Source organism: Fopius arisanus, unplaced genomic scaffold (assembly GCF_000806365.1).
Source record: "Fopius arisanus strain USDA-PBARC FA_bdor unplaced genomic scaffold, ASM80636v1 scaffold00011, whole genome shotgun sequence".
Classification (NCBI taxonomy): Eukaryota; Metazoa; Arthropoda; class Insecta; order Hymenoptera; family Braconidae; genus Fopius; species Fopius arisanus.
Genome location: NW_011887750.1, coordinates 1,124,661 through 1,142,674, shown reverse-complemented (window position 1 = coordinate 1,142,674; position 18,014 = coordinate 1,124,661). Strand labels below are relative to the sequence as shown.

The following is an 18,014-nucleotide window of genomic DNA, read 5'->3' as shown; positions in this document are numbered from 1 at the left end:
TACCTTCGCGCGTATATTTTCCACTGACTCGCAGGAGTTACAGCTTTATAAATTCAGACATAAACTCAATTTGCATTGTAATTAAGGGTTGATATCTTTTCCATATCTATGTACTCAGCTAGACGGACTGCACGAGTAAATTCGTGATGCAACTTGGTGCAAATAATAAACGTTCCAAGTTTTGAATGTCGGATAGAACCCTTTGTTGCGAGTAATCCTCGAGAATTAGACAGGGATTATATTACATCAAAACTACATAAATTTTTCTCTCATTACGTGTTGCAGGTGAGGACCGGAGAATTTACTCCCCATTGAGATTGTAACTCCATAACTTCATCAAACAGACATTACCTTGCCTGACTCCTCTGCGCTATAGGTATATATACTCTTATTGACTTTTTCCTAATCCACTCGCAATTGTTGCCTTTTCACTCGTCTATTTCGCGAAAAAGGACTACTTAACCATTACACTAGGGGTTCTTCACTCGTAAGTTTCGCTCAAGGTGACGTAATTTGATTCTTAACGAGCGCGATAGCTTTCACGATTCCTTTATATCGCACGACGGAGAATTTCATTTAATCCGGGAACATGTATGAATATAGAGTATCTGTAATCATACGATATCATCGTGTATTAAAGGCCTGATACGATACTCTCCTTTGTTACCCATTTTTTTCTTTTAACGTACTCGTTTCAGCCATGATACGGTTAAAAAAATATTGACTAAATTTTCCTGAACAAGACGTTCAACCTCACTTCCGTGAATTTTTCTTCACAAGAATTTTTAATTTCAGTGGAAAAATTGTTGGTAGAAAAGAAAAAAGAAAATCTTCCAATCCCTGCGTGTATATCGCATTGATGAATTTTTTTTTAATTGGATGTCGCTCGCTAGTCCGCTCTGTTTCCTATAAAATAGCGATATGGAGCTCGTTCCTTAAGAATGAAAAAGGAAAATGAGGGAAAATAGAACGAATGTGGAATTTACTTTCAATAGAAAAGCCTTTCTTCCCATTCCATCCCCTCTCTCTCTCTCTCTCTCCCCCGGGCTTTAGGAAAGCCGCCATTATTTCACCCGCGCGGATTATCCAACGAGCCAGATTTTTCGAATGGGCTTCCCGTCTTTATACAGCATCCACACACAAGTTTTTGTGCCCTTGTCAGCATGCAATGCATGCCCAATGAAAACACATATTTGAAAAAGAATGTTGCTATGCTGAGAAAAAAAATCTATATGTATAAAATTGGTTTTGAGAAGAGGAAAATAGAACAGCAGGCAATTTGGAAAACGTACGCGGACTCGAGGATGGGTCACGACTATTCTCGGGGTGAAAACTCTTTGTTCAGGACAAAGCGCGACCTATTTTCAAGATCGAATTTCCCATCTCCCAGTTACACAGCGAAGATCACAATTTTTTTCATATAAATAAAGTGGGTGATGTTTATTCTGCTGTATTTAGATTGAATCGACAATGAAAAATACGTATAGAACAATTTCACGTATGAAGCGTTTGAGAATGCTCTTCACATATTGGTGATGTCAGCCATACGACCAAGTACTCTACAAACAGCATCTACTTCAATTAATTAAAAGTAACTTGACAATTGAAAAAATATTGGAAATATTGAATTTGCGCGACGGGGTTGGCACTGTCAATATTCAAACATCTCGAGGCTCATCAGCAGTGCTGTCCAACGTGATTGTCATCAGTCATTCCCCATAAATTGTCCCCTCCCCCATCTCTTTATTTCCGTACTATCAATATTTCTATTCGTTCATCATCTTTGCGCGTGTTTTCCGAGTCATTCGTTATCTAGGACAGCTGTCAAGGGTTGACGAGCTGCTCGACGAGCCGTCAGGGTATTTTCAACGCCAGTGATCCAATGCGTCAGTTTAATTATTATTTATGGAGACGGTCTAACCACCACTGATGAAAACTAAATAGGAGGGACACGAGAGTCCTAGATGGTGGGGTGTACAACGAGACCGATCGATCTCCAACGGTCCGAGCGTTTTATTAGACCTCTGGCTTGTGTATTTGAAGAAGAGACTTGTAAGTGAGAGGAGAGCAAAGTCCAAGCAGAAGGGTCCAACAAACTGCCGAGGCGTTGCCAATTTCCTATGGTCTCCTCTTTTTTATTTTATTTATCAGTTTCCTTTCCTCCCGATGGGAGAAAGACAAAGGCTCACTAGCAAATATGACCCCCCATTGTAAATCAAACTGATTTATTCATCGGGCTCGAGTATTGACGCTGAAAATTGACCTTGCCTTATGAGACAGGATCGCCATGACAAAGGGCCAAATCACATGGATACGGACCGAAATCTCCGGCTAGATTGATTCCTTGTGGATATACTGGAGATCGATGAGAAAAGGGGAATTACTGGTCCAGTCAAATCATCGGACTAGCCAGCTCCATCGACAGGAGATGTTCAATAAAACGCTCTCAGCAACTTTCAACGTACCTTTAATGGAATCGGCAAGGTTTCCCTGAAGTTGTTGGAAATTTTTTTAATCAAGCCCATTACGCCCAAGGAAGCATTCAAGAGATACTGAGACTGAGAATGAAACTGAAGTGGTATTTTGGTAGGAATTAACGGAGATACAGTTAAATCTTGACTTTGCACTTGTAACAAGTATTCGTCTCGTCGGTTTATCTCCAGCTTCCACTTTCGCTAATGGGTCGAAAACTCGTTCTTTGAAAGGGCTTGGTGAATCAGCCCCCGAAAAACTTTATCCCTGGTACCTTTAATTACCCAGGCGTAGAAACCTCTTTTGCCATCATACCCCAAGCAATTCAGATCTCGTTAATATAACCAGCTTCTTTTTCGTCGTAATATATTTCCTCCTCTGAGAGGGGGGGAAAAAAACTCGTTAACATGAACCCCGTGAATACCTTCCTCTACAGAGCCCCCGAGAGGATTACATATTTCAGATAATTTCCTGTAATTTTCATGCATCAGCTTTAACTCTGGGCCATATTCTGGAAATAGTTGATCAATAGTTGAGCCAATGGAAAAACCGAGTAGTTTTTCGCCAGGAGCAAGGACGGTTATGGGAAAGCGTTTTGGAATAGCCCATAGTCCTGTTTCAGAAAAAGGATGAGTTGAGGGTAGAGCAGGCTTATCCATATGGATGCGTTAAACTCGCTGCATAATGGAGAGTCCTCCCTTTTTCTCAACCTCGTTCTCGCTTTGAAAACTCATCTCTTTTTATCCATTCTATTACCTTTTTTTTTTCATTTCTTTTCTTCCTCAACATTCCACTTCTTTCATTTCCTCTGAATAACGATAGGAATCGTGCCGCCAGAACCGAACCGGAAAACAGTTCACTTGGCAACCCAATTGAAGAACTATTTTCATTTTCAACAGGGGCTTTTATTTTCTCTCGTCGTTTACTCGGGATTTTCCTTCAAAATTTCAACATTAAAAATATCCTTTTATTAGCCTAAAGCACTCCAACTGGAGATTGTGTCTTTGTGTCCGGATACCCTGGCAACTATCTCCTCCAAGAAAATTCTCCTCCCCTCCTTTCTTATCGCTCATTAACATTTCTCCATAAAGTTGCATTAATCTATCTGCATCTACCATCGAAGACCAATCCCCGTCCCCCACTTTAGCATTTCCTCATTTATTCAGAATTAATCGTCTCCCCCGGAGAGTTCAACAATACATACGTACTCCCTTGAACTGACATTACTTTTTTCCTTTTGTAGGCATGTGTGTTTTGCGAAAGGAGGTCGTGCTAAAATTGAATGAGAAGGGACGAAGGGGAAAAAAAGTCAATGTGAAAGAATACATTTAGTGATAATAGAATCCCGGATATATTTAGACTGTGGAAATAGGAGAGTTGCGGGTATATCGGGATGTTGTATTTATCCTCAAGGATTCTTCCTTCGGAGACGTGTATATCCAGCAAATATTTGCCGAGAGCCTCTATTCGCCACCTATTTCAGTCCCTCTCTCATCTCCCTCTATTATTCCCAACCCTTGTTCGAATTGAGCCTACTCTCAGACATCACTCGAGTACCTCTAATCGAGGGTTATCTCGTCTAATTACTAATCAAGGATGTGTCGACCATATTATCAGCAGCCTCTATTGAGCTGTCGCACATCACAGTATAATGTTCGACCCGAAATAACGATGTCGATACTTTTCCCATTTCTCTCGTATTATTTCCGTGAGATAAAATAATTTTACCGAAACTAGTACTAGAAGAGAGTAAATCTCATGTATAGTAAATATCCTGTATACGGCTTATCCTGCAACTTAAGCCCAAAGCGCATTCGAGAATGAATAGATGAAAAAGGATTTATTGTGTTTCTCTCACTATCTCTTATCTCTCGTCATTCGTATCGCATTGATTCTCCATTTAATTCCCTGTTGAAAGATAAATTTATTATTCGACTAAACGATAACATCTTCACCGATGTTCCAAAGGATTTCATAATTGAAAGTTCACAATTCCTCAGTGAGAAGATATTTTCTTATTAAAAATTCAGCTGTCCAACTGCAGTATCTTCCCATAACTTCAATTAAAAGTAGGTTCATAATTTTGTGAAGCCCGCAAACGATTTTCGCTCTAATAATTCTGCAGATGCCGCAAAGAAGGGGAAAAAAAAAGTCTCACCAGCGGCGGAGCAGAAAAATGGGGAAAAAAGAAAAGCCATAGATGCGGCGATTGAATGGTTGTGAGATTAAGCACGGAACTGCCAACAAATATTTTTTTAAACACAACACAAAAACCCTCTCACCTATGCATAAAATTCAGCACAATGTGGAAAAGCTCACTGATGAAAGCTCTTTGTTCGAACGCGTTCTCCAACACCGTATTCCACTTTTATATCTTTTCCATTTCTCGCTTATGCTGGTGCTCCAGCATCACCCACCGATTCCTGATGAAACGATAAATAAAACTTCAACGGACCTTTTCCCCCTGTTGAGTTATTTACGTCAAGACAAACATACAGTTGGCGGCGAAATGCAAACAAAAAAAAAATAAAGAAAAAGGAGATTGATGGGTAGATTGTGTAAATACATGTACATTGCGGACAGGAGAGTCGCATTACGCACAGGATATTCAGTAGAGAAATGCGCGTTGGTAAACATTTTCCATTGTCACTCGTCGACTGTTCGATACAAAATAGAGCCGTATGAATATCGTATTCATTGCGTGCGTCACTATTCAAACTAAATGCACAACCGTGGAGTGAAACTAGAGGAACGAATCAACATTGGAAACCGCTGATTAAAATTGATATCGAGTACTGCAGTACGTACTGTGTGCATCGTAAAATTGCTTCAAGATTTATTGAATCTCTCCAACAATTGATGGGGCGATTGTCGGCCGGGGAAAATGCGCCATCCCTTCGAGGTAGAATTCTCATCTTTTGAAAATCCAGGTAAAACTCATTGAAAAGAGAACAAATAAAAAACCAGCACACACTATTCATACCTCACAGTCGAGTGGTTTGCGATGTAACAGAGTGTTTCATATTTAGGTGAGAGTAAAAGCAACCTCTGGGTATAGCTGAGGGTTTGGTTAAGGTTTCTTGCGTTTATTGTCTTGCTTTCCTCCATACCTCTTTTCAAGTTTCCCATGTAGAAATCTCCTTCCACCGTTATTTTTTCATTCCTCTTCCATTTTTTCACTTTTTATTTACGAGCAATGCGTGCTTCACTGCTTAACAAGAAAATCCATGTGAAGTATACACCGCTAAAATCAGCCAAGACTGCATTCTACACCGTGGAAAACACGAGTAGAGCTTGCGTGCATTATTTAACGCAGTTGTCGTGGCGTAATTTGCGTAATTGCATATTGTAATCAGAGGTTCCCACTAAACTACAGCCGTTGTAGCTCAAGGATAAATTTGCCATTTGTGATTCATTCAATTGGGCCTGAATCATGTTCATCGGCTCATTTCCATAAGCCAACCGCTGGCGAGCCCCTCAGAAGAACAAAAATTATGAAAATAAAAAACATTTCCACTACAGTGTTCGTGCCATTAGCTTGGAAAAGGGGGATAAAAATGGTTTCAAAAAAAGGCATACTCTACCAGCAACTGACAAAGCACCTAGTGAATTGGATTTGTCGGGATGATGCAGAATAGCCACTACTACCCTAAACTCAATTTCGTATACATTTCAGGCAACACCATGAACGAACTCTGTACTTCCTTGAACCACATCTTGTTATGCGTTTGAAATGGTCGAGTGTTGGTACCCAAAAATAATTGAATTGAGGATTCAAGCGTGTTATAACCTCAGCAAAATTTCAAGTGTCTAAGCTGCATAAATGATAGCTGCAGTTGAAACGGGGGATGGTTGCGTGTCAGATTGTGGTAGGAGAATCAAAGTGTGTGAGTGATCGCCAGTGGGGATGAAATGCCAAAGCACTCATTAATGACGGGACCTGGGGACTTTGTCTCCCCGGGGTGATGGCACTCTGACTGATTCGATTAACGACTCGGTCAGAATTTCTCCCAGTCACTCCGGTGTGTAGCCATGCGTTGCAACTGGGTCAATATAATATATCAATTTTTTTTTTTTCGACGGTTACAGCACGGAATACGTGGCCCGACCTTTCAGTAATTAACGCAACGTTATGAAGAGATTCTTGCAAGTGTAATGTTTCGCTTGACGAGTGAGGAATAAAAGCAACGGTGTTGGGAAAAAAAAAAAGGAAAAGTTACATCAACAGAGCAGAAAGCATGACGAGGGCAAACCTCCTCTTCTTTCTCGTCTACCCTTGTGGTGTTGTATGCGAAGAGCGCCAACTCGTAAATGATATCGTCTACTCTACGTGGGTATTTCATTGTTTGAGTTTCCATCCCTTTTGGATGTCAGCAGCCAGCCATCGTCGTCTCCTTCATGTTACTGACATCCGCGAGATAGTATTTCAAACTCCACTACCCCCCCAAACCCTCGCATTTTCCATACACCGTCCTTTCTCTGAATTTACATTGTGGTCTTGTCCGAAATCCGAGAGCCTCTGTCCCCTTGCTCAACGTTATTTCTTCTCCTCACAGACCTGTCTACTCCAATGAATTAATTTATCTCACTTCAACTTCTCAATTATTACGAATCACCCTCTGTCCCCGTGAACAGTAAACAGTTAATCATGAATTGTTGCACCGTGTAATCCCATGGAAAATCAGGAAACACGTGGACCGAATATTTCTCTCTTCCGGAAATATTAACGTAATCTCAATATCCCAAATGCTCTAGGCTGTTGAAAAGTGTTGCATCTGCTATTGATCCCTTTTCGATATCCTGACTCGATCGGGTTAAATCCTCTACCTCGTTATCGACTTCTTGTTCCCGCTAATGCCATCATCCTTTTTTAAAAGACCAATTTCACGTGTACCAACTCCCATTATGCCCCATCTTTTTTAAATACTTTCCTAAATTCCTTCACTCGCTCACTCCATTTTCATTGTTATAATTTTTCTTTATTCCCTTAGTCCTTTGGCGTTATTCTCCACGGACGCAAGTGAATATTCGGTGTATAGAGTCGACTCGAGAATGGACGTGTCAGTTTCAAGCCCCCGAGGTTCTGTATCCTAGGCATATACTATCCCTCGAGGAATAACGAAAAAATGTGGACGAGCTGGAGGATAAATGCCCTGGTTCTCATTCCCGGGAATTTCCAGCGACAAAAATTCTCATTCCAACTTTCCTTCTGTTTTTTTTTTTTTTCATTTTTTTCCAGTGGATTTTTTTTATCTCCTTTCACATAGCGGTCAAAGAGCGGCGAAATTATGGGACCAGTGAGTATAATAAAAAATATAGAAACGAATGGGAAAATGCAAATGTTTGTCGGGGAGCGAGCAGTGTTAAAACATTATACAGAGAAAGTTGGAAGGAAAAAAAAAAGGGTTGGCTGGATTGGGTGAACTGATGGAGATTTTTCATGGAGGTTCAGGTTCATGGCCGACCCTCGACCTTTTCCATTCAAATCTGATGACTTTTGATCTTTAATGGAGGTACTCACTGAATAAAGTTCTAATTAACTCGAAATCCGTTGTTCGGTCGTGATGACCTAGATTGAGGAGGAATGAAAAAAGTGGTTGGTGCTTAAATTAATAGCCGGATTACCGGACGTACGGAGGATAAAAAAATAAAATCATCGAGTTAAGTTGAAATCCATAATAAAAGGCGTCTGCTTGGCTGGTTAATCAAATTTCTGGTGTGCTGATGGCGGAGGCAATGTGCTACATCGGTGATACCCAGAGCTTTTAGTATTTTGAGCTTTTACGCCGATGCAAGTTCGCCTTTTGTCCGCGGGTGGGCTTGAAGAGAGAGACCTCTTACCGTTAACATGCCACATGCATTTACACACATATCCTCTCTTCTCTTCTCTCCACCCACCCTTATGCTCATCATGTGCTTTAGATTGCGTTAGTCACATTCCGGGGGGGTGGTAGAGGCCCAGAACGTTGCGCGGTAATTATATCAAGTACTCCAGGTGCTCTGAAACTATAGTGGGAAATTATACAAAATTTTATGATGCTTTCGGGAATCTCGGAGCGTTCCATATGTATTTGGTTGAGATAAGCCACTCATTTGTGCCGAACATGGTTCAGTGTCTCATTGTTATCGGGTAATAACAATCTTCGGATTATCAACAGTATCAATTAAATTATTTGGCTGGTAGATTATTCGCATTTGCCGAATCGATGCAGCTGAATTTCTGCGGTCAGTGATGCACGCATCCTGGGACTGGGGAGGGCGGTCCAGGAGGAGGGAATTGGGCGAGTTGAGGGCATTCCAGAGGACATGGGGGTCGAATTATCCCTCACGACTACCGCATTGTTCCCACTCCAGGTTCTATCGGGGATTTTATGCTTCCCAACAAGACATAGTTTGTCATGGATGCCCTCGTTCACCCCTAACCACTTTTCCATCAATTTTCATAGGTTATCGTCAGCTATTTTAATGAGACAACCTCTCGCTTCATTCATTCTTCAATGTAATTCGTACACTTTCAGGTAATATTCATTTTTCTGTGGGGTAATAGTGATCGTAAAGTTTATGCGACACTTTTATTAGCCCATTCTTCCCCTCGCTTTTTTCATTTCGTATCAATTTCTTATTTCATATCGTAAAGATAGTGGGCTTCTGGAGGTCTTTATTAAAATCACGTCATGCAAAATTACCTGGAGTTTACCTCGAAGTACGGTGGCGGGGTGGTATTCAGTGGTCGTGAATCAAGGAAGACCATTTGCCTCGTAATTCTCCGAGGGCTGATTGATGATTCGACATTTTTATAGCCCTATTCCACGAGTAATCGATCTTGAACTTGGTGTTGGTGGTGGAAAGTTGCATTTCGCTCCCTCAACTTGAGTTTCACCGCTAAATGATGTGGAAAGGAAATGATTTGTACGAGAAGTTCGGTGTAACCGGTTTTTTCGATGGATTTCTATTCAATTACTGGGTTATCGAGGGTTCGGCTAGGTAACGCTCCAAAAATTCTAGACTAATTAGAATTTTCTCGAGAAATTAAAAAATGCAACACTATTTCATAAATTCTCCTACGCTGCATGATTTTCGAAAGAACCAATGCGTATTTTTATTTAGTGTTGGGGATATTAACAATTCAGTAGGGGTAATTGCCTCGGGTAGTAGAACCGCTCGAGTTTCATGAAAATTTTGTGCCAACGAGTTGTTGGAAACATTGGAACATTGAAACATTGAAAGCCTTTATCTTTCTCATTCAGACTGCGCTTTGGTGTTTTGAAGCTTGAGATTAGAATCAACACCTGGCGCTTAGGAGAGCCCATTTCCACCATACGACACCTCCCCCCTTTCAGTACTTCAAGTGCGTTATATGTTAGCAGTTATATGTTACCCTCTTGGCTGGGGGGTGGAGTCTCAACTAACGGGGTAAAATATTTGCCTAACAATATGGAGCTATCGGCACACACATAACCACACACGGTTGCATCAGTATGCATTGTTGAGAAAAGGTTGGAGGGATAACTAAGTCTCTGGGTCTCGTGTACCCACTGGCAAAGCAGAGGAATGCGCAAATTCTATTTAAACTTCTCGACAACCGCACTGTACTCCACATCATTCTCCACTATGTTGTGTAGCTACGTGACATATCCTTCTGGCAACTTTACGTTCCCTCATAACGATCCATCGCCGAGAATACGCTCCTAAGAGGAAAATATTCCGGTGTCAATGGTAACATCAGCCGCAGAGAAATCAATTTAAAATTTACCTTGAAGAAAAAAAAAATCATTCGTCAAGTAAAAATGGGGGAAGCCCTATTTTTTTTTTTGAGTTCGGCGACCGGGGTGAAGTGCAAAAGTGAAATTAAAGTCTTTGGTATAGGAGCTCCTGGTGGGTATGAAATTTTAGCGAATGTTTACATCGTCGACGCCTCGAGGGATGACACGATGGGAGTCTGCAAAGTGGTGGAGAACGCACCCGAGTAAAATGAGAAAATATCTTCCGTTAAACCTGGGGGGAAGATACCCCCCCAACCACCCCCCCTCGCTGTAGCGAACATTTAAATGAAGTATCATTCAGTTATTCCTGGATTTCGGGCTCACCGAGAAATGAGAAAATACTGCTTTCAACTGAATCAAAAGAATTCCCTCTGATATATCATAAAAGTTTGACTTAAACTCTGAGAACTATTCCAATTATTAGACACTCGGTCGTTATCTCGGTATTCCCAGTATGAAAGGGGCCATAAATAAGAATCTCAAATCTCAGGGGAGTTTTCTCGTTAATTCCAGACTCACTCAGAATTTTCATCGATGTTATATATATCTACGTCACTTTCAACTCAAAAAATATCGTTCACGTTATTCTTTCCATTTCTCATTTATTTTTCTCCATTTCTGGCAGTTTCAGGCATGCACCAAGGTCTCGAGCACTCAGTCTGATGAAATTTTAATGATAATCATTAAGAGGGAAGTTGTTTTTCCATCGGAAAAAGAAACGAGAACACTCACTAAAGAGAAACATGTGCGCAATGTCTCTTGAAGTGAAAATTCATAGTGATAGAGGAGTATGTGCGCTCATACATGTAGGTCTTGTCCCCCGGTATCTTCACAACATCTCAAATTGTCGATCCGATGTCGTCCATTTTCGAAAGTGTATTAGACGGCTTCTCAATATTCCCATCATCCCCTCTTGCTCATAAATCCATGTAATTCCTCCTCTTCTCATCTAACCACCATTGCCCCTGGTGAATTACACTTCCTGTGATTGTCTTGACCCAATTGACATGCGCATCGACCCATTGAGGATAAAAAATTTTATCCCACCGCATGACATCAACAAATTAAACACCAGTAAATTCCCAAGAGTAGCGTGCGTTATATCCACTGATTGCAACTGCCCACAATACACTGAATTAATATTGAAATAGTCTTAATTGACAAGGTATACTATTCCCTATTGATTGGGATACTCATCACGATGGCATACAAAATTATCAGATTGGATTATCCCATTGAGGAAGCTACTCCGGGGGAAATTTACCAAAGCAGTTAAATGTTCAATTTCATGGGTTTGAGTTAAACTCTCCGCAAAGTCATTTTGCTAATAGAATTTATCTCTCCATCCATTCCTCATGTACTTATCTCGATTAATTAACGGGGATTTACTTGCAGCAGTCCTGTATTTATGGATAATTCTTCCCTTTCATCTTCAATCATCACAACTTGCAATTACGAGATTGCACCTGCACTGTGAAAAATTTCTGGATATTTTGTAACGTGTGACTATTTTATTACTGAAATAAAAAGTTGCAACTCCGTGAAACTCCGTCTGAATTGGCACCGATTATTCACTCAGTCGGTTAAGAACGTTCGAGTAGATTATCTGATAATGCGAGGAGCATTAATAGCGAACACAGATGATTTAATGAGCATGGATTACACTACTGATCCAGTGGAATACGTCCGCTTATTGCAGATGCCGAGATTCTGAATAGAAATGACATTACCACTGGTAGCAGCATAAATCCCCGTCAGTCCCATGAACTTGACCTTACGCGATATTAATTAAGAAGTATCCCGAAGATGACGGGAGTTCTCTCCTTCAAGCGACTCTGGCCCATCAGTCTCTGTCCGTCCCTATCCTGGGATAATGCCACGTGATAAATGCATCGCTTCTGTCGTCTCTTCCTCTCGTTCAACCCACTCCTCCAAAACTCCGCCGACAGACGTTATCCCGGATGGGGATCTTGTCCCTCTCGTCGAACCAGGGACACGCTCCGCGTCAGAGCAGCTCCGGAGGGTTCTGATGGATGAAAAGACACCGGAAAGACCGAAAAAAAAAGAAAAATACACTTAAGTGGAAAACTTTGAGGGTATAATCGTCTTTCGAAAAATATATCTGCTCCCATTCAAAGGAACACATTGTCCAGAGATTTTTTTTTTTTTTCAAAATCCCCCGAAGTAACTTTCCCTGCAATAGGTTCAAGTAATGAATGCTCACCCATTTCACATCAATTCCACGTGAGTGAAAGGTGTTGTTCGTTTCCTGAAAACAATAAACATTTGACCGCACGGATAATGGGAATGTCTCCCCTAAATGCCCGGCCGTCGTTTAATTTTCTTCGACCGAGGATCGATGGCTAAACGTTAAATCGAATGCTACACTGGTTGCAAGCCCTTCGTGACTGGGAAACTCAAGACCAACAGCACCAGTCAAGGAGAAATAAAAAATAACCAACGTAGTGAAGAGAAAAAAATATCTCTCTCGTGCACCCCAATGCTGCACTTACCTCACAGAGACGTGAGACGTTGAGCTCTGGAACAGATGAAAGGGAATATCTATCAAAGATTGCTGCTTCTCAAAATCCTTCACAAATAATAAATTATGGAGTACCATATTCTCCGTTGGAGAGCTTCATCAACATATTGGAGAGATTTATTCAACTGTCCCATTGCACAGCCTGATGTATTTTTCTATCATTCTCCAGCGATAATGGATCGCCCTCTCGACATAATGGATTGTGCCATTTTGTTTCGCTGTCAATGGTGGACTATCATATTTCATCCTCCCTAAAAGTGAAAGTACCTTTGTACCCTTAAGAGGAAACAACTGTGAGTTTTCAATGTTGATGGATAAAAAAATATATTCTCCACTAGCTATTTAAGCACTAGATATTTAATGGAATATCACGTTGATTTCGACATGAAAGGCCTTGTTCATCCGCAGAAGGTGAAAGCCGGAAAGCGAGAATAGATAAAGCCTCGGTGTCCCTAGGGTAGAATTTTATATCAAAAATCGAGCGTCGACCAATGGTTTGTTGAACGTTAATAATTAATTCTCATCATTTCTTGGTGAGTCCCTTGAAGTTTATATATAGCCTGGTGGGTGGTTGGGTTTGGCGTGTATCGAGAAACTCGGTTGGAGTACCCAGTAAGCCTATTGATTTTCTCTATTATTAGCTTAACGCTCGGCGCCATCGGGCCCCATCGTTGTAAACCACACTTTATATTATTTCGAGGTGGTAGTTACTAACCGGAGGTGAGTAAGGACTCTAATGATCCTCCTTGGAGGGTGTAGTTGACCTTTCTCGGGTGCTGGTGCATTCCAGACTTAAGAACGCGGAGAGGATTTTCAATGGGGTATGGAGGCACGTGTAACCTTCGTATGTACTTTGTTTGTCTGAACGTATCTTCTGGATGTTAAGGAGAGTGAGGAAGTAAGCAAACTGAGAGAAGCCCCGAGCAAGTTTGCTCTCTGTTGTTCAGCCAAGCTGAAGCGATACGTCTTCTCGGGGAGTAGTGGAGCCTTTGCCAGGGTGGCCTTATAAACTGGAGATTGAATACAGCCTCAGCACTCATTATTTACTTATTATTTCGACCAACCTCATCTCAAACCAACGGTGATAGTGTAAAGGGCCATATGCATGTCAATGGATGACAATGGTGGGTTGATGAATGCCAGCGTAATTGGATCTTCAATGAGGCACTATCTTTGCCTTCGGATACCACCCAACCGTTTCATTTTCAAAGTTGTGACAGATCATGTCTTCAATTCAACCCACACGTTTTCCTTGGTACATTCTAGCTGGATCTGTCAAATACTAGCTTCCACTGTTAAACGTGAAACTCCGGGTCCAACTGCTGAGTAATCCCTGATAGCATTGTACTTCCGACAACTTGCTCATGAGAATTTTCAATGGTATTGGATGCATTAATCGGCTCTTGGCCTCATGAATAAAATGTCGTTTACTAATTGCCTTGACTAATCAATCTCCCTCATACAGCGGAGAAGTTATTGGAAAAGGGATGTTGCTGTGGGCAATGATTGAAGGAAAATGAATAGTAGTGGTCAGAGTTACTGTCCATTTTATGGCAGCATAACACGCCGAAGAGACGATAATAAAGCCATTTCAGTTGGCAAATCGATTGCAGGGAGTCACGAGTGTGCACGAGTGTTCCACCTGGCTCTGAGCTCTTGCAGCCCTGGACCTCGTCTGGCACAGAGCTAACTTGCGCAATATTCCTCCTGGGTCTCCTTGTGGGTGTTACATTATCCCTACTTCCTACTTTCTACATGGGATATTCGCCGAGCAGTTTGCCAGCAGTACCAAGCCCGTTCCACCGGAATGGACGAATATTCGGGAGGTTGTTTAAAACTCTCCGGGGTTGGCTAGCCCACCAACAGTGCCTTATTAACCTTGTTGTTTCATTCGCATTCTCACGAATTTCTCATAGCTCCAAATTTTCACATTAAATTCAACTCGCTGACTTCCAATTGCTATTTTATCGAGCCAGTGACAATTGCCGCTTTTCGATATTCTCCGAGAGGGATATTTGACAAACTTTACCATCATCCTTTCTCGCGGCGCTCCCAACTTTATGAAAGAGATATCCCGCGTAAATAGTTCACTTCAACTGGTGAGCGACACTTTCAGTGTGAAAGGAATCCTGAAAATTTCTCACTTTATCAAATTTTCCCAGTTACAATTATCCTTCTCGGTTATTATCATCGCGGACTCGCGGGGACAACATGTCCTCTTGAAAGGTACAAGCCACTGGAGAAATACTGATGAATATTCAGCCAAGAGGTCTCAAGGTACTTTTTTTTTATTAATGAATGGGAATTTGAGAGAGGTCTTGAAGACTTTTGGTATAACAGATTGACGCGTTTGCCATGATAGCACCCAGGGGTCTGGGAAGCTGTGTTTGAGAGTCAAGTCAGGGTCACAACTTACCTCCACGCTGCGTAATTCAGTATTCCATGCATAAAAACATAAAACCCCCGCGGGGGCCACCCCAGGTGGTGGTAATCCATGAAAAGTCTGTCTTTTCGTAATTATACGGAAAGAATATGGAGCTCTCGACTCACCTCCCTTTGTTTTTTATTTCTCACATTATTTTTCTCGCTTTACCTCCACCAAGGGCTCCGCCAGCACGCAAATCGAGTCGAATCACTTCGTTCTTACCATTCGAACTCGCAGCTCAGAGCTATGAGAGCCTACACTCAGGAATATTAATTAATTAGCAGTTTCTCTGACTTTTCTCGAGGTAGCGAATAAAAAAAGTGTTTTTTTCCCTGGTTTTTTCCTTTTTTTTTTCTTTATCGAGGAGTGAAGGAATGAATTGGTGGGCGATCAGAACCTCCCAGCTGAATTCTCTAATACCAGATCGTTAATATCCCGGAAAATCTCCAGAGAGTGCAGCCCCGAAGATACGACAATACGTTTTCTATTCTTACCGGCTTCTCTCCCTCTCTGAAAACTCACTTTTTCCTCTTCCACTTTTTCTTCTTTGTTCTCCTCCCTTATCCGAGGAGATGCCTCTCACGGGACCGCATTCTGCTTTTCCACAAGTCGTGGAACGACTGGACCCTATATATAACAGTTGGAATAGTGTCTCTGGCGATTTTTATCTATTGTTTAAAAACTCACTCCCACACCCGTATATTCTCACAAAATTTTGCGGTACGTTCTTCTTCTTGTTCATCTTCTTCGTCGTCTTCTTCAGGAAAATTCAGCTCTTTATAAATCTTGGTTGGGGGAGGGGAAATGAGAGGGTTGTTCTCGGCTACATACTCTCAATACAATTTCGTCCAATCAACTTGAAAGTGCACTTAAAGAGTGGAAGTAGGAGTGAAAATAAAAATTGCAGTTAACAGAGCGGAAACTGCCCGAGAAATGGAAATGGGGATATGCGAAAAACAGGACAAGTGGGTAATTTCGTCAACTGTTCCCGTGAGACGTTCTTTATTGCACAATCTCGATTTACCCATTCGTACTTTACTCAGACCCCTATCATTGTCTCCAATCGTACTTCGCAGCTACAGTTTTTTAATTAAATCGTTGGGGTTTACCCCCTCAACTCCTGATAAACCCTAGAGTAATGAAAGAATTATTTAAATTTCAATAATTTTCGATGTGTTGAATCACGTGGGACATTCTCATGACAAGCACCTGCAACCGGATAAATGTCCAGTCTTTTTCACTCCATAATGGGATATAGATGAAAATCTCTCGGTATTCAGGCGGGTCAATATTGATACTTCTCGGGATAAGAATAATTAAAAGTCGAAATGGATATTTCTGTTGGTTTAGAGAGTATTGTAGAGCGAGCGCTGGCATAAAGGGAAATCATGATATGAATATCGTCTATCGCGATAGCTGTGAAATTTTTTTAAAAACGTTGTTTAAAAACAATGTACAGTAAAAATATAATGTGAGTCTAATAAAAATTACAATTTGCGGGTTCAATTGTTACAAGGACGGTGTGGATTTTATTATAGGTATCCCATTTGTTTGAATAGACGGTCAAAATGAAATTACTCAAGTGAAATTTCCATTTTCAATTCCCATTTTGCGCCATTCACCCTGCACTTGAAAGGGGTCAATATTAATTTTCACTCTGTACGTAGCAGTTCAATCAATCAGCCATCAGTGTTGGGTAATCAATATAAATGTTTAAATTTCATCGCGAGTATTCCTGCTATCCGAGGAATCACAATGACAATGAAAAAAAAAATCTCCGTAGAATATTCCCCAGAAAAACTGACACGAGATAAGTGAATTTTTATTCAAAATCCTTGAAAACTTTTCTCATTTTCGGAATAATTTATTTTGCGAATGTATTATTCATAAAACAAGAACCGCTGGACTCTTAAACCGACAATATTATTGCCTGAAGCTGACGCGCTTATTACATTTAAATTACGATCCCGGGTTATTATCGAGGTGATAAATCAGTGAATTATGAGTTGTTAAAAACTCATAGCGAAATATGTACAATAAAGAGTTTATTCATAATACCTTGGCAAATATCGATTAAATGATCTCGAAGTAAATCGAATCCTCAGTGGAATAACTAACATTAATTCATTACACCCACCAGTAGAAATGATCAGTCTGTCGTCTGGCATTCCATCCATTTGCGCTTTTCGATGGCTTTACCTCTTTTATCGTCAAATCCCTCGGTCTATTCAATTGAATAGCGAATAATACCGAGCATAACTGAGACGTCTTTGGCTATCGATCCCCCAGGGGACCTATTCTCGACACTTGGAAATATAATCCATGAACGAATATTTGGTATTTCCTTGAAAACGCTGATTCGTTAAACACATCTCGATGCAAATGTGATTCGTAGGTGGATCGGCAACATTTGTTAACGAATTTGTTATTCCGTTAGTCTTGGAATTCTCATCTACGGATTAGGATACTTCGTATGGGAATAAGATTTGTGTGAGATAATAAAATTGTCGAACGAAAGATTTCCCGTCACAAATTAAAAATTCTCAAACGAAATTGATCAACGAATCATTCGTTCCCTCACGAATTGCGTTTCGTTGACGAAAGACGTTTTCGATGCGCGGAGAATAGGCCCCCAGGAGAATTCCCAGCCATTCATTGGGGGAAAAATTGAGGAAAAGGGTGGACCCGAGTAAAAAAATATTATGATTAAAGGCTTTTGATGTACAAGTGGTATGGAGGTTTATCCATTAACCGAGATGTGAGGCGTTATTGGAAAATGAAATGACGCCAGGACGTCTCGGCGCCAGAGTCT

At 41.0% G+C, this 18,014-nt stretch overlaps 1 protein-coding gene across 4 annotated transcripts in view; it reads left to right on the top strand.

Moving 5' to 3' along the window:
- Nucleotides 1-18,014, top strand: part of LOC105262873 (complexin) — an 86,245-nt gene that overhangs the window by 15,743 nt on the left and 52,488 nt on the right. For 2 of the 4 annotated variants that reach the window (XM_011298719.1, XM_011298718.1), the window contains exon 2: nt 286-376. The exons of the other annotated variants lie outside the window; for them this stretch is intronic. The gene's annotated coding sequence lies outside the window, so the exon portion shown is untranslated. The remainder of the gene's footprint in view (nt 1-285; nt 377-18,014) is intronic. 4 annotated transcript variants of the gene reach the window in all.